This window comes from Ictidomys tridecemlineatus, chromosome 3 (genome assembly GCF_052094955.1).
Source record: "Ictidomys tridecemlineatus isolate mIctTri1 chromosome 3, mIctTri1.hap1, whole genome shotgun sequence".
Taxonomy (NCBI): Eukaryota; Metazoa; Chordata; class Mammalia; order Rodentia; family Sciuridae; genus Ictidomys; species Ictidomys tridecemlineatus.
This window is the reverse complement of record NC_135479.1, coordinates 201,436,435-201,460,042: the sequence shown is the minus strand read 5'-3', so window position 1 is coordinate 201,460,042 and position 23,608 is coordinate 201,436,435. Positions and strand designations below refer to the sequence as shown.

At 34.7% G+C, this 23,608-nt stretch overlaps 1 long non-coding RNA gene across 4 annotated transcripts in view; it reads left to right on the top strand.

The window, feature by feature from the left end:
* The first annotated feature begins 4,428 nt into the window (after nt 1-4,428).
* LOC144376467 (uncharacterized) overlaps nt 4,429-23,608 on the top strand; it is a 102,839-nt gene continuing 83,659 nt past the window's right edge. For 3 of the 4 annotated variants that reach the window (XR_013436982.1, XR_013436984.1, XR_013436983.1), the window contains exon 1: nt 4,429-4,800. This is a non-coding gene — a long non-coding RNA (uncharacterized LOC144376467). Of the gene's footprint in view, nt 4,801-5,994; nt 8,977-23,608 lie in introns of those variants that run through there. The other variant, XR_013436985.1, reaches the window with a different exon arrangement.

Genomic DNA, 23,608 nt, shown 5'->3' with positions numbered 1-23,608 from the left:
AGATTTTAGCTATTTATTGACAATATATATAGCTGCATTCAGCTGATATTTTTTTGTGTTTATTCTGTGAGACTGTAGCTTAGTATTGTGTCTTACTTAAATCTCAAGACCACTGGATACAGTTCAGGAGTGCCTGCTTGAAATCTAATCAAACAGCAGTCAAAGTTCAAGTTTAATGATATTTATTCCCTGGAATGAGTACACAACTTGGCATATACAGTGTAGGTGGGGGAAATGCTTCCAGACCAGAATGTTTCTTAATTCCTCTTTAGCTCCAAAAAATAATTGGACTTAATAGGAAAAGATAAAAATTCTTTTGTTTATTATTATTATCATGAATTGCACCATTGTATGGTTGTAACCAAAGTTTATTATGTCAATATTATACAGAAAGACTGATAATGATTTCCACCTGAGGTAGTTTATATAACAGTACATATTTATTTCAGAAAGTCAGAATTGTACAGGAAAACATAAAGAACAAAATAAAAGGGCTACTTCTTTTTTTTTTTTTTTTGTGTGTGTGTGTGTGTGTGTGTGTATTTGGTACCAGGAATTGAACTCGGGGCACTCGACCACTAAGCCACACTGCCAGCTCTATTTTGTGTTTTTGTTGATACTGGGTTTTACTTAGTTGCTTAGTGCCTCCCCATTGCTGAGACTGGCTTTGAACTTGAGATCCTCCTGCCTCAGCCTCCTCATAAAAGAGCTACTTCTAATTCCATTATTTGGTTATAATAATGATTACTATTTGGGTTTTACTCTTTTTGTCTTATATGTTTCTATGTTTGTTCCATGTATTCATGTATGTTCGCATTGTGAGTAAAACATCATTAGCCTGTGTAGACAGTTTTGTTATGTTATGGACTACTTGGTATGGTATGAGAATATTTGTGTGGTGTTTAGCAGTTCAGCTCTGGATTCTGACAGCCTGAGATAGAGTTCTTCTTTCATCCCTTGCTACCTGTGAGGTTTTGACAGATCAAATGTCTTCTAAGCCTCAGATTACCAACATTGGAATAATAGTATTCTCTCTTTTATGGATTTAAATGGGGTGATCCATGTGACATGTTTGGTTCAGAAAACATGACATTTATTTTCTAATGGCTGCTTGGTGAACCATCGTTGCATGCTTTAATTAAAGAAATTCCCTTTAATTTCTTAGGACGTTCTTCTATAAATTGGAAGGAATATATATACACAATGCACTAATTTTCAGCAGACTATGATCCATTAATTTTTCTTATAGACATGTACAAAGGGAAATTAAATCACAAAAGCAGAAACTTCACAGTAAGTGAGCAATGAAAATAATAAGTAACTGAAATAAGAAAATGGTTTATGAAAAAAAATTTAAAATCTTTTGTTTCAGTGACTGACTTTCTTCTATGTTACAATTACTGCTTTTACAGGAATATGTTGCCTATGTGAAAAAGAGATTTTTATCTCGTATTTGTAGTCTGGATTTCCAGAATTTGATCAAGGTTTTCAACTGGTTACTAAACTTGTGTTGATATAAAATTTAACAGATTAATGAAGCATTAAACATTGCTTAAAATTATTGCTGCTAATATAACACAGTGGTTAATAATTTACTGACTTAAATGTTTTTTCCTGTTCATGCTTACTGAATCCCTGAAATTCCACGATTCAAAGAAATTAATTAACTAAGTTACTATTTGCAATCATGTCACTTCTCGGAATTAATATGTCTATAATAAAATCTGTCATTTCTTACATTGGCTAATATTACTGGATAAGTTTGAATCATACAATTTAGTTAATTTTTAAATGCCTCACTAATGTATCACAGAACCAGAAACTTCAAGTCTTCTCAAAGATCACACGGTGAAATTCCTACAATGAATTACAGGTTGAGTTTGCAAGTTTTGCAACAAATGATGGTTTTCAGTTTCCTCCTCCCTGTAAGATCATAGTTGAGCATGTAATTTACAAGGGCATTTTTATTCCCATCTCAATATTTATGTTAATGTTTTCAGTCTTGTGGGTCCCTTGCCTCTCTCAGGTGGAACTTTTCACAAGTGTTGTATAGAATAAGGAAGAGCTACAAACACCACTTTAAAGTACTGAAAGTTGAACAGTTCAAACATATTGATTTATGTTCAAGGATTCAAACAATTAATATTATTTCCTCTGTTTAAACATTTTTAAAGATTGGTAGTGTTCTAGTGGAGGTATCTATGGGTTTATCATAATCTAAAGGTCAAATATCTGTGAAGCAGTTAGGAGGAGAGATCCTAGCAATAAAGAAATCAATTCCCAGCATGTGTCAATATTCCCAACAAGTCTCTAGTAGAGATGTATGCTTCTTGATGGCTGAGATATTTTATTTTCTTCATATCATGAATGTTATATGAAACATAATATTAGCATGAAAAATATTTATTAAATATGAATATTATAGCATCTAGCTGATATTTATTGTTTATGGTGTTTACTCTGTGAGTCTCTAACTTAATACTTTGTCTTACTTAAATCTCAAGATCACTGGACACTGTTCAGTAATGCTTGTTCGAAGTTTAATCAAGTAGCAGTCAAAGTAAAGAGCTTAATGATACTTATTTCCTAGAAAGAACACACAATTTGGGACTGACTATACAATATAAGTGGGGGAAATAAGTTATTTCCCTGGAATAAGAAGTCCTTTCAACATCCTGACCAATGGTTATTAAATTATATTTGTGTCTAAGCCAGGAAATCTCATCATTGCATGATTTGCCCTTTCTGCCTTGGAGACTAGATCCTATTTCCTTCAATGTTGTCTGAAAGCTTTGAATCTAACTGCTTTGATAATCAATTCCAATGCCACACATTTATTATTATATGATTATAATACTTACTGCAAGATTATTATAAAAATCAAATTTTTTAACAGTGCAAACATTCTAGTATAGCTATAGGCTCAGATTTTCTTCTCAAATTACTGTAGTTCAATGGTATATAGATTATATTTTCTTTCACTACATCAGTTTCTCAAAAGAAAGGTTCTTTATATTTGGACCATGCCATGCCATTCCCGCCCTATTTATTTATTTATTTTTATCTTACATCTTGTATTTAACTTTGTTATTAGAAGAAGAGATATGTATCTCTAATTTATCATTAAAATTAACAGATGACTTAATCATGCAATTTAATTAATGAGATCCATTTTCTTTCTGGAGAAATTTTTAGTGCCCTATCATCTCCTGTTCAAATCTGTTATTTCTCCTTTTTTTTTTTTTTTGTTTCTCTGGATTATATATATATGTGTGTGTGTGTGTGTGTGTGTGTGTGTGTGTGTGTGTGTGTGATTTTTTTCTTTTTCCAAATATAATGATGGAATGTAGGATCTTAAAGACTCCTGTAATATAGAATTCAAGTTTAGTTATATTTTCTGAGATATATGATCTTTGTTCCCTGACATAAAAGGGTACTAATGAAAAATCTAGTGCCAATCTCTTTCCTCTATAGATTATTTTCCTCCATTAGAAAAAAAAAATATTATGGGGCTGAGAATATAGCTCAGTTGGTAGAGTGCTTGCCTTGCATGCATAAGGCCCTGGGTTCCATCCCCAGTACCAAAAAAACAAAAAGGCAAAAGGATGTTTTGGGTTGTGGCTCAAGCGGTAGCGCTCTCGCCTGGCATGTGCGGGGCGCTGGGTTCGATCCTCAGCACCACATACAAATAAAATAAAGATGTTGTGTTCACTGAAAACTAAAATAAATATTTAAAAAAATTCTCTCTCTCTCGCTAAAAAAAAATGTTATGCTTTTTTTTCTGGTGTTTGGAATTCTGAAATTTTACAATTCTCTTTCTTACTGTGTACAGTTTTTTCTTTTCCTTATAATCTTGGATTCCTTCAATTTGAGTCTTTCTTTTTTCTAATATTTGTTTTCTATTACTATTGTGCCTTCAATTATTTCTCATCTTCTTTCTGGTCTTCCAAGGATATATAAAATTCCAATAGATATATAAATTACTTTTATAAAAACTGGCCTTAAATATTCTAATATATTTCATTTCTTAGTGTTTAAATCTTATTTTAATGAAACCTTTCCTTATCCTTATCTTCCATATTATCCTTATCTTCCTAATCTAGGGTTCCTCATTTAAGTATTCTTTCTGATCCTCTTTTAATAATTGTGGCAAACCATACTTTTATTTTTTTAAGATTTCGTTCTCATTTTTGTCTTGTTCTTCATAGTCTGCTTTTATTGTAGACATGACATATTCCCCTAAATTTCTCTGAAATTACTAACATGGATTTTAAAAATTATTCTATTTCTATGCATTATTTCTATTACTTCTGGGGTTACTTGATTTTGTTGTTGAGATTTTATACCTGGAGAATCTCAGTGTATCACTCATCACCGTGAATTAATTGCTGTATTTGTTAATGTCTTTGCCAACAGGGTTTGCTTTGCAGTTCTTTTGCCATAGGAGCTCCTCCTATGTGGACAGAAGCCTGTTTGTGAGCCCAGTCAGTAAGAAGGTCAGCTTCTCTTTAGATTAGGAGGCTGCAGAGCAAACAGTCTAGCAGTGACCACAGGGTGGAGGACATGACTTTGAGGGTGGAGTATGTGGCTGTATTTTGTCTCAGCAATGCCCAGCTCACTGAGGAGATCCTGAGCCATTCCCAGCTATTTTCTGCCTCTCAAGAACTTCAGTGCCATTGTGGGACCACCCAGGAAGACCTTCTGTTCAAGATCAAGGTGAGATCTTCACCTGGGAAGAAGACTGTGGTCAGCTGTTCTGTACATGCTGAGGAGAGACTAGGAGGCTGCATGACATGATAGGTTTGTAAATTGTCCTTTGCTTAGGTCCCATTGAGGTCACCTTGTACTTACTCTCTTCTGCTGTCTGTAACTAATAAGACCAGATCTAAAGTTACTTATGTTTCCATCAGTGAGTAGACTTTCAATCACCTTCCACCTTCATCTGTATATTAATTAAGATGTGGTTTCTTTGATCAAAGTTTTACTTCTATACAACTTTATCTCACTTCTCTCTTTTAAACTGTTAACATTTTTCTGCTCTTTTCAAATACCTTTCTACTTTCATCACTCCCATGGGCTTACTTACTTATTTTTGGTGATATATCCTTCCTCTTATTTCCTTAGTGTGTTGGGAAGAGATTGTTTAGTATGATGTATAATTTTAAAAAACAGAGCTTTTGATAAATATGATTTAGCTATGCATGCCATTGTGGATGTCGGCAACTGTGAATCTGCCCTTTTTAAAAAGTTTTATTTTATTTTTTTATGGAATGATATAATCATTGAGGAAAGTTTCATAACTTTTCCTTGAACTTCTAAGTTCTAGGAAACCAACTAAGTTTTAGGAAACCAACTTAAGGTGGAGTGATACCCTGGGGCTAGTAATTGTGAGGAACTATCACACCCTAGGCTTTAACAGATTAAAGTGGGAAGAGCAGAAAGAGGCTGTTACAAGCAGAGTAATTGATGAAAGGGTTGTAGGAGCTGTGGCCTTTGTAGAGATAGTGTCAACACATTGGAAGGAAACTTCATCTCTCCTCTCCCTTCCTTTGATCTGCTGGTGACTCCCACTAAGTGACTCCAGTTGGTGTAGAGGTTGGGAAAGCTCACTGATGGCTTTTATACAGGTCAGCCTCCAGGAACACAGAGTAGGAAATAATGAAGGATGGATCCGGATGGATGGATGAATGGATGGGGAAAATTCAGCAGAGCCCTGCCTTCTGTATTCATATTTTGTTCTGTCCAGATGAAGTGTTCTGTGCATGCCCCACCTATGATTTCCCTTCAGCTACATTGACAACAATTCAGTAATCTACACATATAGAACGTAAAGTAGAAAGTAATACCAGGGTTTCCATTAAAGATAGGAGATAGAGGGGATAAGAGAAAGTAAAAATAGATAATTAGCATAACACTTTTCTACTGCAGTCTTTATTTCTGATGCTAGTTCTGAAGACTAATTTGATAATGAGAGCCTCTTTCTCCCCTACCCAGTTCATCTTATCTTAGTTCTGATGGTGCCTGAGACGAATGGAGCTCTTGAAGTGTTGAGGTGATCCTAAATGTCTACCGTGGAGTCTACCGTGGAGCTTTATTTACTCTGTTGCTATAGTCTGAGACACTTAAGCAAAGTAATGCCAAGAAGTACTCCAGCAAATCCCTGGGTTCCATGCATAGACCTCCTTGTCCCAATTTTGTAACAGAAACTAAATTTTACCTTGGTATTATTGATCATTTCAGTCAACAATAACTGGCTTCTCTTTTTTGTGTGTGTGTGGGTAAATTATATGAGGAGCCCTGAAGGGCAAAGAGGGAGTCTCAGCTCTTAAGCAGACCATGACTACTTCCCTGAAGGAAGCTTTTCTCCTTTAGGGAATATGACTACTAACTCACTTAACCAAATGTAGGGATGAGGAGCAAAGATTCTTCCAGAAAGTTATTTTTATAATAATAAGAGGACCTATTCTCATGTATGTATTTTGGTTCTTTGCCCCCAAATTCTAGTTATGCTAGCAGTGGCTCTGTGTACTGAGAACTAGTTTGGTACTTAATATATCCTATAGAGTAAAATTGTAACCTTGAAAATTGTTTTCCCTTTAGTGAATTGAGTCTTGAGATCTCCATGATATTTCATTAAAACAACAGCTCTTGGGTTATGGGGCACCGTGGTAAGACCAGCACAACTTCTGGTATGAGCCATTTCCTTTCATTTAAAATGAATCTACCATTTTTGGAGATTTTTTGGGGGGTTCCATGGTGATGGAAAAGGTTAATAATGTAATGTAGACCCTCTCAGGGGCAAAACAGAGTAGAAAGTGGAGAGTGAAATAGATCTGTCAGAATAAATGGAACATATTCCAGCACACAAGAAAACTTTACTGGTTAGAAGGAGGAGGAAGATTAAAGGATGATTAGAAAAAAAAAATTAATTGGCTAGGAGGAAAAGCAGGTAGCTTACTGGTAACACAAATTTGGTTGACTTTGTTCTTTTAAGATTATCAGGAAAAACAGGATAGTATGGGCTTCAATTAAAAAAACAAATGTAAATGGAGATAAAATAATAATAGGTCAACTCTTTTGAACTTCTTTGACATTCTGATGATAGGTCCTCACATCTAATATAAGAATAATATGCTATAAGCCATAAAAATAATTCTGTTAGACTTTTGTGTTTATAGAAAGTGTCCAAGAAATTTCCCTCAGTGAAATAATCTCTTATTTGTTCAACTGAGTAACTATCAGGTGCCATATATTGGCCAAAGCACCAGGTACAGGGGAATGAAAAGCTCTGGATCCCAAGAAGCCAACAGTCTAATAGCCAAAGAGACATGAAAACAACACACATAATACAAGTGGTCATTACTATGAATAAAAAAAGGAGCAAATTTGGCTTAAGGTTCTGGGATGGAAAGGGAAAAGGATCAAGCAGTGCTCAGGGGAAACTGCACAAAGTACCTGACTCTTGGGGAAAATGGTATTATTCAATAAACAAACAAATAAGCCAAAAGAAGAAGGAAGTTATTACAAGCAGAGCTAAAAGCAGGTGCAATCATAGGGAGGTATGGAATATTTAGGACAGTAGTTCAGTGAAACTTTAATAGGTGATGTGAGAGGGAAAGAGGTGGGGCATGAGGCTTGTGAGGTTATGACAGAGAGGAGGCTGATGTCAATTATTCTTGCTGTCCATTCATTGTGTAAATGAGTGCTATCTGATTTTTCTTACAACATATATCTATGGGAATTAGAGAAGCCACAGCTAGATATTTCTTTCACTACTTGTACCAATTTGCAAAAAAAAAAAATTTTTGATCTTCCAAATGTTATTAAGCTTATATTCAGCAACTTGTCGAAAAAAGTGTGTTTTCTGGGCCCCCTAAAAATATTAGATGAATAATTAGGTTTGCTAAAAGTTCAATCACATATTATTAAATAATATAAATGTATATATGGCATATTAATAACTTATTAAAATTCTTTTAGTTTTCAAATGGATTTCAAAATATTTCAAATATAAGAAAATACAAAGTACTCAATATTAGGTTGGGTTATTATTTGTTATTATTTAGTAATGTCTAACATAACACATATATTATATTAAAGGTTAGAGACAGAGAAGATTTGGAATACTATATGAGAGTTTTAATCTATTTCCATTTAGAATCAAAGTTCTTATGGATGTGAGGGTGCCATGAAATTATGGTGCATTTTTAAGGTTAAAAAAGTTTAATAAAATTGATTTCTTGTCATAATTTCAATTTTTAATTTCATCTAGTTTTTTAAAAAAGTAGAGAGAAATATACTTTGTTACTAGAATATAATTGACTATAGAAAAGCAACAAAGCAACGACATATAATACATACAGTTGTCCCTCTTTATCCACAAAGAATTGGTTCCAGAACCTGCATGGATAGCAAAATTGAAGGACACCCAGGTCTGCGTAAACCCATGTATAACTTCCCAGTTTAAATCATCTGTAAATTATTTATAATGCCTACTACACTATAAATACTATGTAACTGATAATCATGTGTGTTGTGTAGGGAATAATGTCAAGAAAACAGTCTGCACATGTTTGGTACAGAGAGAAACTTAAAGAAATATTTTTGATTTGCAGTTGGTTGAACTCTCAGATGCAGAACCGGTGGATAGAGAGGGTTGACTTGTTAAAATGTTATTTGAAGTTCTTAGAATTAGCTTTTATCTCTGGCATACTTAGTCTGCTACTATAATTTACTGCATGGATATTAGTTTTAATGAATACATTAAGTTTAGTGATGCTTTCTGGATCCTACATGTAGGATCATATTACAATGGCAAAGATGAACACAGTGATTTAAATAAAACACTTAAATTTATTAAGATTTAAATAATTCCACGAGATTTTTTTTTTTCTCAAAGCTTATCCATCTCTAGTTCTCTTATCTGAAATGCTTTGGATCATTGAAGGCAAATAAATTGTGTCAGTTTTGGAAGGACATGGGAAGATTGTCCATCTTTTTTTCTGTTTTCATTATACAACAGTAAGCAGAGTCCTAGAGCCTGGTGCAGGGATATTCAGCCATGCTTACATTCTTACATGGAGCTCGGGAACAAACAGTTCAAGTACATACATGATGTTTTCCTAAATGTTGCTTGGCAAGGTTACAGAAATATTTTCAACCACTGACACATTTTGTTTTTATTTTTTATAACACCACCGGTAGCAAAATAATGCTAACACGACTGTTACTTTTTTCCTCTTTCTATTTCTTACGGTGTGAGAATGAATATGTGAGAATGAATTCTGAACAGACACAGAACAGTTTCTGATCTACAAAAGAAAAAAAGAAACTAAATGCAACCCTGGATGAAGAGCGGGGAGTGTGGGTTCTTTCTATTTGCCTGGTGCTCTAGTTCTAGAACTGATAGAACTCCAAACCTTTTCCTATACAGCATTGTGTGCATATTCACACAGGTCTCCACACACACACATTCACAGATGTGCATGCACAGTTAATTACCCTCACTTTATAATGTCTGGGGAAAAACAAAAGAAGACCACAAAGTTTGTGACAGTGTGAGCATCAGGGGTCATTCTCAGGGGACAGAATGATGTTAATCTAAACCAGTAGTCCATTCAACACATTCAAAACTTGGTTAGATTTTCTATAGAAGCAGCTTCTGTTCTCTCCTTCTTCCTAGTGTCTGCTGATTTAATTTTAGTGATGTGATCAATAAAGAGTCAATGTCACGGCAGCTTCTTTTTCTGAGGCCCTTTCAAGGTTTCAAGGATTCCTTTTTACTTTATATCATGCAGGCCACCTACTCTAGAATCCTTCCTGGAACAAGTTGAAATATTTATTTTGAAAGGGAACAAAAAGTAGAAATTAAAGGTTTTACACAATATATTTGATACTAATTTTGCCTTGGGAAAATGTTACATAGCATTTAAAACATCCTCATGTATGTGTGGTGACATGGTGTTAATGGTAGCTGAGTATGCATTCTCTCTCTATATATATATACTGTTGTTGTTGTTATTTTTATTATTATTGGGGGTGGGTTCCATAAATTAAACCCAGGGTCACTCAACCACTGAGCCACATCTCCAGCCCCTTTGTTTTTTAAAAAATATTTTATTAGAGACAGGATCACCCTGAGTTGCTTAAAGCCTTGATATGTTGCTGAGGCTGGGTTTGAGTTTGTCATCCTCCTGTCTCAGCCTCTGGAGTCACTGGGATTACAGGCGTGTGCCACCACACCCAACTTTTTTTTTTTAACATTTTTTATTTTGAGACAGCGTCTAGCTAAATTGCTTGGAGCATCTCTAAATTGCTGAAGCTGGCTTTGATTGTAATCCTCCTGCTTCAGCCTCCTGCGCCCCTAGGATTACAGGCGTGCTCCATCGTGCCTGGCTTCTCCATAAAATTTCAAGAATGTTTCTTCGTGTTCCAATAATATGCCAAATTACAACACCCTGAATTCATACTAATGGATTATTTTGAGCTAAATTTCTGAATTGTATTCTTATGCTGGTTAAAATTTCAAGTTTTTAAAGTATTTCCTTCCCAATTTAAAAAAAAATAGAATGAAATATACCAACTTAACCAGATCCCAGATAAACAACTAAACTAAATAACATACAATAGTTGACACCAATTTTAACTTTCAGAAATATCTGTGAGATGGATTATCTAGAAAACAAATTAAGACACTCCTATTTGAAATTCTCTTGCGTTCTGGAAACTAAACAGTATCCAGTTAAGACTTGAATGTACCTCAGTAACCTCAGTATCTCTTATGGTGCTATGATCTCATGGTAGAGCAGAAGTAGTTCCAATGCCTTTAAAGATAATTAAAGTAAAAATAGCAGTGATTGGTGAAGAAGAGACCAAAGAATAAGATCCCAGTATTTTCGCAGGGAACCATTCAAAGAACTACTGCTTCACAGATCGGTTCATTTACTGCCCAGGAGGAGTTAGTGAATCCAATGTCAGTTAAGGACCCTTTTAACAGAAAAACTATCTATGAGAAATGGGAAAGTGTGTGTGTGTGTGTGTGTGTGTGTGTGTGTGTGAGAGAGAGAGAGAGAGAGAGAGAGAGAGAGAGAGAGAGAGAGAGAGAGAGAGAGAGAGTCTGTTTGTGTGTGCTGTACTTTTGGGAAAGAGAGCACACTGAAAGAGGCTGCTCTTTCCTGCTGCTAGGTTACTGCCTTTTGGAATAGCAGGAGGGCTGGCAGAAGGAAGAGAGAGTCTGGGCTTGCATCAGTGACTCCTGGAATATTCAGCCTCATTGCCATCAGTGTCACAGTTCCAAGAGCAAAGCAAGGACTCTGAGCGATGTCTTGGCAGTCCTTTGGATGACTTATGTAATACACTTTTTTTTTTCCTTCTCTTTCAAGCAAAAATATTTATTCAGATTTATGTCAATTATTTATTGTCTGTGCAAACTTGAGCTTTTTCACAACTCTTGGCTGCTAATGTGCCCCTATAAATTATAAAAAACCAGCCATGGTGCATTGAGTGGCATTCATTCACATTCAGTCTTTGGGCCTATGAAATTTTGTTTCTCAAAGAAATATATTTTCTTCCACCCAGAACTTGGGAAAAACTTTTTATTTATTTTGATATGTGCTAGCTCCATCAGAGATGATTTGAGCATTTATTTTAACAGGCTAACTTTTAAAAGAGAGATTAAATAGATGTGGAGTCCATGGTCACGGAAAGAAAAGATTGCCACTGAATGTGATTTGCTGTTCATGTATGTTGTGTTCATAGGTGTTACACGTTTCACATAATGTAATTAAGCTGAACAAAGCTGTTTTGCTTTTGTAGTTTCTGTAGCAATGAACCTAAGGTTGGAAAATGTGATTCCTTGTGTAAAATTGTCCTATGTTTAGCTAGATAAATAGATTATTTTTTAATTTATAATTTTTTACAATAAACTTTATAATGGTTTTGAATATCTAAATATGACTTTAAATATAAAAATAATAAGAAAAACTAAAAAGTTTGAAACTTTTAAAAGTAATTCATTACTTTGCATAAGAATAAATATTTTTTAATGGGTAAATCAATTTTTTTATTGTATGTGACAGTAGAATACATTACAAATTTATTACACTTATAGAGCACAATTTTTCATAACTCTGGATGTATACAAAGTATATTCACACCAAGTCATGTCTTCTTAAATGTTCTTTGGATAATGATGTCCATCACATTCTGCCATCATTTCTAACCCCATGCCCCCTCTCTCCCCCTCTCACCCCTCTGCCCTATCCAGAGTTCATCTATTCCTCCCATGCTCCCTTCTCCCTACCCCACTATGAATCAGCCTCCTTATATCAAAGGAAACATTCGGCATTTGGTTTTGGGGGATTGGCTAACTTCACTTATCATTTTCTTCTCTAATTCCATCCATTTACCTGCGAATGCCATGATTTTATACTCTTTTATTACTGAGTAATATTTCATTGTGTATAAATGCCAAATTTTGTTTATCCATTCATCTATTGAAGGGTATCTAGGTTGGTTCCACAGTTTATCTATTGTGAATTGTGTTGCTATAAACATTGATGTGGCTGTGTCCCTGTAGTATGCTGTTTTTAAGTACTTTGGGTATAGACCGAGGAGAGGGATAGCTGGGTCAAATGGTGGTTCAATTCCCAGTTTTCCAAGGAATCTCTATACTGATTTCCATATTGGATGCACCAATTTGCAGTCCCACCAGCAGTGTATGAGTGTGCCTTTTCACCCACATCCTCACCAACACTTATTATTGTTTGTCTTCATAATAGCTGCCTCTCTGACTGGAGATGAAATCTTAGAGTAGTTTTAATTTGCATTTCTCTAACTGCTAGTGATGATGAACATTTTTTCATATATTTGTTGATTGATTGTATATCATCTTCTGAGAAGTGTCTGTTAAGGTCCTTGGCCCATTTATTGATTGGGTTATTTGTTTTTTTGGTGTTTAGCTTTTTGAGCTCTTTATATATGCTAGAGATTAGTGCTCTATCTTATGTTAGAGGGTTAAAGATTTGCTCCCAAGATGTAGGCTATCTATTCACCTCACAGATTGTTTCTTTTGCTGAGAAGAAACTTTTTAGTTTGAGTCCATCCCATTTATCGAATCTTGATTATAATTCTTGCACCAAAGGAGTCTTATTAAGGAACTTGGAGCCTAATCTCACATGATGGAGATTAGGGCCTACTTTTTCTCTACTATTAGAAAATATTTGCTGTATGTTATGCAAAAACTGATTTATTGTAGCTTTTGTTGAAAAACAATGCAATATTTCTAGTTATTCAAATTTATAAAACAAAATCTAACAAATTTTTTAATTTATGCAAATTTCCTAGTTGTACAAATGTACAAGAATTCCTAGGATAAATCCTTCAATTTAGGAGTAAAGTTTTCTCATTATGGTATATAATCAAACTAATTTAGGAATGCCAATTACTTTTTAATAATTTAGACTTACACCAGCTGTACATGGTAATTCTAATTTTTCCAAATTCTTGTCAAATCTTGGCATTGAAGAATGAGTAGAATAAATATATATATTTCTAGTTTTCTGAAACTGATAACTTGAAAAACAGTTTCTCTTTAACAGTTAAATTTGTTAAGCTGTTAATAATGAGATTAAGCACTTTTCAGCTATTTTATGTAAAATTTTCATTTTGTAAAATCACCTCAAATTTTTAAAATTGTTTTAAAAAAACTTGTCCATTAGATTTAGGGTATAATTTTATATTTATATTAATTTTTTATTTTCCTCAGTGTTATTTTTTGTAATAATATAACTATAAAAATAATCCCAATGACTTGTTTTATCCTTTTCAAAGTGAATTCAGAGGTTAATTCATTTTATACCCACCATAATAGAGTACTATAGGAAGTTCCTGTATATTTCACTGTAGATCAGAGGAATCTGTGACAGAAAAATTATTTCACCTTTCTGAGCTGACATGGTTGACAACTGAATAAAACCAGCTGAGAAGTTAGATCTTCTGAGATCTCGTCAAGTAGGCAATATTTTAAAGGTTTATAAAATTTCACTTATGTTAATGAATTACATATTCATTAAGCAAAACAAACGGAGACTGTTCAATTGCCATTTAATCTACAAAGGAAATATGGCTGTTTTTGGGGAACAGATCCCTCTTTTGGTTTGTGCCATTTCATGGGCTTTATAGGATTTTGAAACCTAATTGAAATGAGAAATGATTTTGTCTGACTCCAACCCCTTATCTTTTATGAATCTTTTATTTATATGCAATGTAGACAATAAACCTCATTCATCTAGTTGAAGACTTTTGTTCAGATTGTTTCTGAATTTAAATTGTTCTTTTCTTTTGGTATCATCAAAAGAGAGCTAACAACACTTTTTTTTTCTTTTTTTTTTTTTTTTTAGAGTTAGGAAACATTCTCAAACAAACCTGGAAATTTTTGATGCTTATTTATTCATTATTTCAACTAACCAACCAAGCAATAATCACTTACTATACACCATGTGTCATGTCTGGAAACTCATGAATAAGATGGTTATGGTCTCTGCCCGAATGCAGACACTTTTAGGTGCACAAACAACTTACCGCACAATTACGATACAGTCTCCTGGGAAATGTGCTTCACGAAATGGGAACTTAGACACCAAGACTAGACTGGCTGAGAGGAACAGTGGTTGGGATTAACCTGGGAAGGGAGTTATCCCTGGGAGCAGGGATAGTTTTGCAGGCAGCACAATGGAAACAATGATGAGTACAAAACTAAATCTGAAGGACAAGCCCCATAAATCAAAAGCCAGAACTGGGGCTTTGGATTTAACCTTTCCTGAGTTCCAATGGGAACATCATCATTCTTGACTGATTTGACCTGTGTCCTAAGGGAGATGTTTCTTTACTTCTCAGACTCTAGTGTTTGGAGAAGAAAAGAAAATTGACATCTTGAATATCTTTAGTCAGGATTAAAAGTGATTTGGTGAGTAGAGCATCGAGAACAGGATCTGGTAAACAAACACTTGATGAGAACTGTCAAGTTCATGGCTAAGCCCTGGTGAACTGACGTGAAGAACCCTGAGAGGGCAGCTGGAGGAGTCAGCCTTGCAGATCTGGTCCAGAATTAATTTGGACTTTGGACTTAAGGGTCCTAGGAAGAATCTGAAGGGTTTTAAGCCAAGAAATTACACAAACAGATTTTCATTTTGGAACAATTTAATACTTGGGTGCAGTCGCACAGTTCCATAAATATGAGGAGTATTTTACATAGAAAAGATTATGAGGATAAAACTTAATAAAAGCGAATAGGTAAACAACAGCAGCAAAGAAAAAAAAAACCCAAATCATTAAGAAATAGATGTTGTATATTTTATATTTTTTCTCTATGTAGAAAAAGCCTAGAGGCCAAATAGTATCTTTCAAGACTCACATATATCAGATAATATCTCTTGGGCTACCAAACCATTGCATAACTTATTTATAATTCTAAGAAAAAATGTATCACAATTCCAGTTGTTGACAGATCCACATGTGCAGAAAAATAAAAATCATATGCCTAGGAGATGGTCAGAAATCTTAATTACACCTAAATTCAGTATTGTAACATTTGTGAATTTATATACTATGTCACTGCCTGTTACTTATTATATTCTGTGATGGTGTTCAATAAACATTTGTTGAACCAAGTTTTATGTGCAAATCACTTTACTTTATATGTACTGTCACATCTTATTGAATTTATTCATTTGTTGTCTCGCCACGTAATATAAAATTGTATATTCCCTATTGGATTATTTGTTCTTTTCTATTTCTCTGTGTACCAAATAAATATCATGGACATTGAATTTGTTTTGTTCCTGCATCATAATTCTCTGGGTTGAAATTGGTAAATATTGTTTTGTCCTCTATCATATGTAGCTGCCTGTGTTTTTCCAAAAGAATGGCCCAAAGACCAATAGTGTAGAAAAAGCCGAGGGAGAAGAGTCCATGTTGCAAATGTAGATTCCTGATTTCTATCCCAGACCAACTGAAACAAAATGTTCTTGGGATGAAGTCCTGGAATTTGCATTTTAAAATCAATTAGTGTATTCTTATGTGAATTTGAGTTAGAAAAACAAGTCTAGAATGTGTATGCAAATCTTTTCTGTTGATTGAACCAAACTGAACTGTCTCATTGTCATGTTTATAAATATTAGTTGATTAACAAGACAAATACCCTGAAAGTGTTAATCAGAAAATCTCATGAAGCGTTGGTGGATAAGATGGTAATATAGGCTAACGGAATGACACTTACAAGGACCAAATGATGAAAATTTGAACTTTATGTGCCTGAGAGCCCTGCTCATTGGTACTATGGACTGAATGTTCGTGTTCCTCCTTGAGTTCGTATGCTAAAGCCCTAGTCCCCAGTGTGATGGCATTTTGAGGTGGGGTTTTTGTGAGGTAATTAGCACATGAAGGTAGAACCCTAGTGAGTGACATTGTGTTCATGTAAGAAGAGACAAGAGAGAGAAGATACCTGTGTCTCTAGCACCTGGGGATACAAGAAGGCAGGTGCCTCCAAACTAGGAGGATGGCCTTCACCAGGAGCCATGTTGACTAGTACCTTGATCTTAAACTCCTCAGCCTTCAGAACTATGAGAAATAAAAGTTGGCTATTTAACCTTTTTTTAGTCTATGGTATTTTGTTATAGTAGCTCATACTGATGGAGAGAGATGGTACATATTTCACCCCATTTATTTATTTACTTTGTGTTATATTTTTGAATGAAAGACTTGAAATATTTTTATGTTTCCCAGAGCTAGGAGGGAAAACTAGTTTTTCAGAATCAAAATTCAAAAGGATATAGAAACAAGGAAATGAAACAAGACAGAATCTTCAAACTTAAACTTCAGATTTAAAATCCCATACTAAATTAAAAACATCAGTTATGTAAATTTAAGATGTGGGAAGAGGTGATCTAAGGGCAATTTGTCTGATCAAAGCAAATGGTCTTTTGTTAATTGCAAGATATGTATTAATCAATAATTGTGAAGTAGTTGCCCAAAATGGAGAAATAATTTTTACTTTAATTTTAATGATTTAGCAACAGTAGTAAATATATAAATTATTATAATGTAATCAGCATTAGATAATTTTAATCGCTGAATGTTCTCTTCCAGTTCCTCACTACATAGATGTATAATTCAAATAGCTTAATCACAATTCACATTATTGCTCAAATGTAGCTTTTTCTATTTCGTATTATATCATAAAGCTGATGTGATTTTCAGCTTCATTAATTGTGTGTAGTGTAATGCTGATGGCAAGGAAAACATAGAATTTCATTCTGTGTATGGTCTGAATGCAGGAACACATCTGGAGATGAGCTACCAACCAGCATGGGGTTTGGAAACATGGGAACAATGTCCTGCCAGAAAGAGAACATTCTTAGGAAACCATGGAAGATATTTTATGTACTTGAGGGCTCATTTTGTGGAAGTAGAATTCCCAAGTATATTTTAAAATTTTTGCTATTTGTTTCTAGAGAGCAGAGCACAAAGAGAATCCATTGAATTCAACTCCATAAATCTTCATTTATCCTCTATTGTTTTCTCAAAATTGGGTTTGGAGATTATTTCTAAATGGACCAAGGAGAACCAACACCTTAATCCATAGATCTTATGAATAGTGGAGTAACAATATTAAACTCTCTGCCAACTTATTTTAAAGCTTCTGAGGTGACTTTTCAAATGCTATCAGAGTCTCTTCCTACTATGTTAATGTATGACTATACTATATTATTTTACACATTATACTTATAGTACATATTTATGTTTACTTAGTTATCTTTCATTGGTAATGATGATCCTCCAGAAATGTTCTCATACATTCACAGAAAACACGTTTCAGCACAAAGAAAATTTAGATAAAATTAAAAAAAAATTAGCTTAAATATTAGTACATAAGAGATTTTCAAATTTTAATAACATAAAAAGTCCCATTGACAATTAAGAAAATTAAATTGCTGTAACAAAACATATTTTCACCAAGGATGATTCAGTAAGGAATTTATTCCTGCTTTAGTTTTTGAAGGAAATGCAAAATATATATATTTGCTTTATAAGACTCAAATTGGATATAATCTTTTATCCTTATCTTTATAAGCACTGTGGTTCAATAAAAATTTATGTAAAACTTAAACATTAAATTGCCTGAATTGTTCTTTACTTAAAAGCTCCTTTAATGTTATCATTGCAACAAATCAGATGTTTAAAAAAATAGTTTGATTGTATTGAATATAGACTTTGGCAATTGGTAATGACCTATACATCACTGATGATGTATAGTTTGTTTCAAAAGGTCCTCAGAATATATTATCTTACTTAATCCTAACATATTATATCTTTTACTTAAGAAAAACGTTAATTCAGGGTTTAATCTTTCTGTACAATATCTTCATTTTATGAAATTTTTATTAGAAAATCTATAAATATTTTATATATAATTTAGTTGTATTACTCTTACAAAATGTTAACTATGAGATAAGTTTGACTTGCATATTTTTATAGCTAATTTCATAGAATTTTTATCTTTACTTAAATTAATAGATATACTGATAAACTAAAGAAATTAGTCTGTGTCATTAAAATAAAAGCTCAATTAGAGAGCTCAAACAATGCAGTATTGTTTTCTGCATTAACAAAATAAAATTCATAGGAAGATATGTTTTATTCAGTTTTAATGTTCTCTTGATAGGTCTTCTCTAAATTTTTTTTTGAATTATATTCTTTTGATAACTTGTTGGAGTAGTAATTTCACACGTGTACAACAGAATGCATGTTAGTTGCCTTAAATTGTCGCTAGAAAACTTGATAAGAATACATGTCACTATTTAAAAAAAAATCTTTACGATCATATTCAGTTATATACCACTTGCTGAACAGTATTCTTCTCATGGTTCACTACCAAAGACAAAAGTAATTAATCAAAGCGCAGTTTGTAAAGAGTATGAAAAAATCACCAGTATTTTTTCTTAATTGCTTACTTACTGTACACGTTTCTCTGTATTCAGCACTGTAAAGGTCTACTTCATTTAATCCTTATGGCATCCAATTAGGTAGCAAATATTTTTAGCATCATTTACATGATGAATCTGAAGCTGCCTACCTTGCTCGTTGTTAAGCCTTTAGGAAATAGTATTAACACATACGTTTTTTTGACTTGAGAGAAAATGCCTAACCTCTCTACAAGTTATTTTCTAATGCATAGTGGCCCTAATGGACGCTAAGTCAAATGGACACTGAGAGGCAGCATTTGAGGCATTCAACTTTTAATAAGCCTTTAATGAATGTCTGCTGGCATTATGTACCAAACTAGGACACCCTCCCCGTTCTTCTGCCCTCCTCCCTCTGTCATCTCCATCCAACATGGTGGATCATCAGGCTAATTGGAAAAGAAAATTATAATCATCTTTTCCAAGCAGAAGATCCCTTGAAGCCAAACTTCCCTTGAACTATTCCTTTGAATTTAATCTTCTCAAAATAAAAAAATACCATAGTTTTCTCTAAAACTATGTTATGCTGAAATAACAGAAAATCTCTCTTCTGTGGCTTCAGCAAATCGGGACTCATTTTCCTCTCATAACTGGAACAAGGAAGGGGTGGTTTTGGCTACTGGTCAACTATGTGATGATCAGTGCCTCTAGAGTTGTCTTGGACAAGGACGGCAGCTCTCAGGAAGAAACAAGCCACAGTGGTGACTTCTGTGTCTGTTGTCTTTCATTAGGAACAAATAGCTTTCCTGAAGTTTCTCTACCTGTTTCTGTTGAGGTTTCCTTGGTCAGAATCAGACACCGTGGCCACATGTAAGAAGCTAGATAGGAGAAAACTGGGAAAATAGGAGATAGGTTGGAATGTCAGACTTACATTGGTGTTTCTTGATGGGGGGTACTTTCACTGATTTCCATAGGATAATTCTTCAATATGATGGATTGCTGCATGACCTACTCACCCATAGTTAGTTGACCCTCCCAATCATTATGAAATAAAAAGTACAATTGCAGCATTGCATTCAGATCCTTAGCACAGGAATTGCCCCATTTGTTATCTAACAGGCTATGTAAATTGTGACACTGGGGCAAGGTAATTTGAGGGTCACAATCAAATAAGATTGCCAAGAGAGAAAAAGAAGGAATTATATGTTGGGAAACAGCATTATCTCTCATGTTTATCATATCCACAGATTTTGTAGATTTGTAATTTAAGTTATGAATTTAAAATTATAGCATTTAAAAAAACATTTTATATAGTTTAGCTATTTAGCACAAAATAGATTCTTCCTTGAGAAAGCCACCACTGGTACCAAAGTGGTTCATTTGAACACTGAACTAAAAAGTGAGAGTAAGCCTCCTTCTTCCCCAATACTTGTTTGTCCTCTTCCTTGCTTTTCTCAGCTTCCCAGCTGCTGAAGCATAGAGAACAGGATTGACAGTAAGTACAGATTGCTCTTCTGGACTGTGAACCTCACCAACTGCTCATTCCAGAGCTGGCAGAAGAGCTCCTGAGCAGTAATTACAGCTGCCATGCCCGCATAGGTCTCCAGGGCTCAGCATCAGTGCAGAACTCCTTGCCACTTACCCATGCAGGACCTCTGGGTACCCCAACAGGACCACCGGCATCAGCACCCATGCAGGACACCTTGCCACTGCCCAGGCACAGAAACTCCAGCCACCACTCCCATGTGGATCCCCCATCTACCAATGTGGAGCTCTCCTGGTTGCCTCCATCAGTGGGACACTGCAATCACTGTCATAGTTTCCTACACATGGTAGCTGGCACCTAGGGACATAGCACAGGGACTGGAGACAGCTGCCAGCCACAACACTGCATGCCACAGAGCTGCATCTCTGAACATGCTATCCACCACCACCACCTGGCCCCAACCAACCTGACACCCCATTGCAGAAAGCAGCAGCCTCCATCTTGGAACACCTTCATTAACATCTTTCGTTGGGGCAACCCCAGCTTGGAACACCAGCTGGGTTTAGAAGCAATATCAAGGTATCTTTAGTCCTCAACTCCCCATTCCCCCAGCAGTGCTAACCGGGTATAGTGCTTGGGGCTATGCTGCCAGACAGTTTGAAAAACCTGGTTCTGAACTGCCCAATACAAAACAGCACTCCGCGACAGGTGTGTTGCCCCCAGAGCACAGCCCACAAGACCTTTGGAGAGAGGCTCCTAATTAGGAAGTAGAAAAGGAGAGGGTGAGTGAGATACAGTTTAGAGAGTAAATGAGAGACCAGGAATTGTGAGGTTTATAGGCAAAATAAGGAGATAAGACCAGGCACCCACATCACATGAGCAGGCCCCAAAGGAAATCCTTAGGGTGCAGTCTCCCATCAGGGACTGGCAAGTGCTATACCTCATATCTAGGAGCTCTGCCCCCAAGACCAACCCTTCCACCCTAATAACCTTCACCATCCTGAGGGGGAAGTTACCAACAAACAACAATTAATCTCACCTATTGAATGAGAAGGCAAGCTGGAAAGACACTGATTGCCAACAAAAAAAATCCTTGTATCTTCCTTCGAATTTTTTTTCTCTTTCTTTTCCTAAACCTTTGTGAAACCAAGTACTTCTCATAAATTAGGCTACCGAGGACGAGGATGCCTGAATAGTATATTACGATTGTGTTGTATATTCTTTTATTTCCTATTTTGCATTTTCTTAATATTTCTGTTTGTTTTTTATACTCTATCGTCTCCCCCAAATCACTTTCTTTCTCTTCTCCTGCTACTAATAAACTTCTTCAGATTCTTCTTGTTTTCATGTTTTCTAAGATGTAATAACTCTATATCCTCAACTCCTACCCCCTTAACATCTCATCCTACACCTCACTCCGAGTTCTTTGTCCACCTCAGAACCTTTTGCAACCCAACTGTTTATATTGTAGATAATAATTGAACTCACCATTTCTGTATATGTGACAAAACTGTAACCATTTTAATAGCAGCTATTTGGTTTAAGGTTGTATATTGTTTATATCGGGATCTGTTAATAAAGGAGAGGTTATTGGAATACTGCAGGGACACTATAAACCTATAGGGTAAAAAGTGTAATGCCTTAGATTCACAGAGCTAGAAGGGAAGACACACAAACAACATGAAAAACAAGGGAAGAAAGTGCCCCCAAACAAACCAAGATATTACATTATTAGAATCAAGGCCAGCCCAACAGAAGAAATGACAGAGAAGGAGTCCAGGATGTACATAATTAAAATGTTCTGTGAATTAAAAGATGATATTAGAAAGCAAATACAGAAAGCAAGGGATCATTTTGATAAAGAGTTTAACAAGCAAATACAGGAAGCAAAAGACTACTTCAATAAGAATTTAGAGGTTCTAGGGGAAAAAAAGAAGTCCTTGAAATTAAAGAAACAATAAACCAAATTAAAAACTCAATAGAAAGCACCACCAGCAGATTAGATCTCTTGGAAGACAGAACGTCAGACAATGGAGACAAAATATGTAATCTTAAAAAGAATGTTGACCACACAGTGAAAATGGTAAGAAACCATGAGCAGAACATTCAAGAATTATGGGATAACATGAAAAGACCAAATTTAGGAATTATTGGGATAGAGGAAGGCATAGAGTTACAAACCAAAGGAATGAACAATTTATTCAATGAAATAATATCAGAACATTTTCCAAACATGAAGAATGAATTGGAAAATCAAATACAGGAGGCTTATAGGACACCAAGTGTACAAAATCACAACAGATCTACACCAAGGCACACTATAATGAAAAATGCCTAGCATACAGAATAAGGATAGAATCTTAAAAGCCCCAAGAGAAAGGAATCAGTTTACATATAGGGAGAAACCAGTGAGGATATCTGCAGATTTTTCAACCCAGACCCTAATAACTAAAAGATTCAGGAACAATATACACAGAGCTCTGAAAGAAACTGGATGTCAATCAAGAATCTTATATCCAGAAAAATTAAGCTTTAGATTTGATGACAAAATAAAAACCTTCAATGTTAAATGTTAAAAGAATTTACAACTAGAAAGCCTAAACTACAGAATATCCTTTGCAAAATATTCCATGAGGAAGAAAGGAAAACCAACAATTAAAATCAACAAAGGAAAATATTAACTAAAGAAAAAACCAAGCAAAGACAAACAAAGTCAAGTTAAATACCAAAAATAAACAAAAATGACTGGAAAAATAATCATGTTCTCAATAATAACCTAGAATGTTAATGGTCTAAACTCAACAATCAAAACACATAGACTGGCAGATTGGGTTAAAAAACAGTATCCAACAATATGCTAGCTCCAAGAGACTCATCTCATACAAAAGGATATCCATAGACTGAAGGTTAACGGATGGGAAAAAGCATACTGACATGAATTGTGAAAACAAGCAGGAGTTTCCATCCTCATATCAAATAGATTCAAGCCAAAGTTAATCAAAAGGGATAAAGAAGGACATTTCATACTGCTCAAGGGAACCATACATTAACAAGACATAACAATTATAAATATATATGCCCTAAACACTGAAGCATCTACATTCATCAAAAAAAGTCTTCTCAAGCTCAAGAGTTAAATAGACCATAGGCAATAATTCTGGGT